Below are 1,491 nucleotides of genomic sequence, written 5' to 3' on the forward strand. Positions count from 1 at the left end.
GCATATTAAGTTAGTTTAGTAAATAAGGAATGAATAATTACTTCTGAGAAATCTCAGCTCTACAGAAGTGTTTTAAATGGTGATGAAGTCTGTTGATTTCCACTGGAGAGTAAGAGTAATTTTGTGTTTGGATAATTGTAGTTATCCTCTAAGTATGAATTAGTTAACTATTCATTTTTTTATCAAGTTTTTGCTTTTACTTATTAATTGCTTATTGATATTAATTTAGCGCCATAAGTGCTTGATTATGTTGTCTTTAATAAGATATTTTTGCTGGCTATTTTCTTGATATATACTAATTTGTTCTTTAATGGAGATAGTCTTAAGCTTTAATTGAGTAGTTGTGTAAGGACATTAAAGTAGTACTTTAATGACCTTATTTAAGTATACCATATTGCCAAAGATAATTTCATTAATTTTTGTTAGACAATTTGTTTGATAACTAATAGAAATATTTTTCTTATAGGATTTCAGGCATGGCTTGTGAGAAAGATTCTCTTATTCACAACTTAATTTTCATATTGAGTGCTAAAGTTAACTGTTCTGATTTTGCAGATATTAACAGTTTGCGTGAAGTGAATTTATATTTTTATTTTCATGTTTGTCTTAGTTGGAAAGTTGTAGAAATGTTGGATATTCATATTGCTGCAGTGATTGTATTCAATTATAAAGAAATCAAATGTTTTGTGTTTGGCATATTAATCTGTATAATTGGTATTGCGTATTGGCTTTATGGTCTGATTCGATTAATGAATAATGTATACATTGTGCAAAAAGTAGTTAACTTCTCTTCACACTTATCTCAACTGAATTATATAAGTTTAATGAGTTAAATCTGTAAGAGTAATATGATTAAAATATGTGTGTGTGCGATTATATCTGTGTGAGGTAAAAGTAGCGCAATGCTGTTACGCTGCAGTGATAGCGAGGACACGCTAATCAAAGTCTCGTGGAGAGCTGGCCTGCACCTTCTCCCTTCTGATTCAGAATAATGGTGCAAATGCCACATGGTGTCCTGGCATGGCACTAGCATACGGAGGAAATAGGTTAAGTGGGTGTGTGAGATATGTAGATTTAATTACGTTTAAGCACTTATTTTTTTTTTTTTACGTATATGTAATAGTTATTTTCCCTTTGTGTTTATTGTCGTAGTCATCTCAGCTTTGGTAGTTCCCTGCATTACCAAGTAAAATCACCAAACGTCTTAATATGCTGCTTGCTAATTTATTTTCGTCTTTAGATTCCATCTTACAAAGCCAGCTTCCCCGCACCAATCCCCAAAGCTCAGATGTGTTCCATAATGATCATGTAAGATGTATATACTTACCTGATGTACAGAGAGCAGCGAGAGTTGGGGCTTGAAGGAAGCGAGGCCCGTCCTCCATCGGTCCTCTCCGAGCACCCAGGGCATTGCGCAGTCACGTTTAATGAAGACTTTGCAAATCTCTTGGATGGCACTAGCAGACGCCTGACAAGTACGCTTCCAGACGC

The 1,491-nt window shown here is 34.3% G+C and overlaps 1 long non-coding RNA gene across 1 annotated transcript in view; it reads right to left on the reverse strand.

Annotated features, from left to right (window-relative positions):
* Positions 1–1,208: 1,208 nt before the first annotated feature.
* LOC138864855 (uncharacterized) overlaps positions 1,209–1,491 on the reverse strand; it is a 2,294-nt gene continuing 2,011 nt past the window's right edge. The window contains exon 2 of the long non-coding RNA XR_011399250.1: positions 1,209–1,491. This exon is cut by the window's right edge and continues 1,046 nt beyond it. This is a non-coding gene — a long non-coding RNA (uncharacterized lncRNA).

The sequence above is a fragment of the Penaeus vannamei genome, chromosome 18 (genome assembly GCF_042767895.1).
Source record: "Penaeus vannamei isolate JL-2024 chromosome 18, ASM4276789v1, whole genome shotgun sequence".
NCBI lineage: Eukaryota > Metazoa > Arthropoda > Malacostraca > Decapoda > Penaeidae > Penaeus > Penaeus vannamei.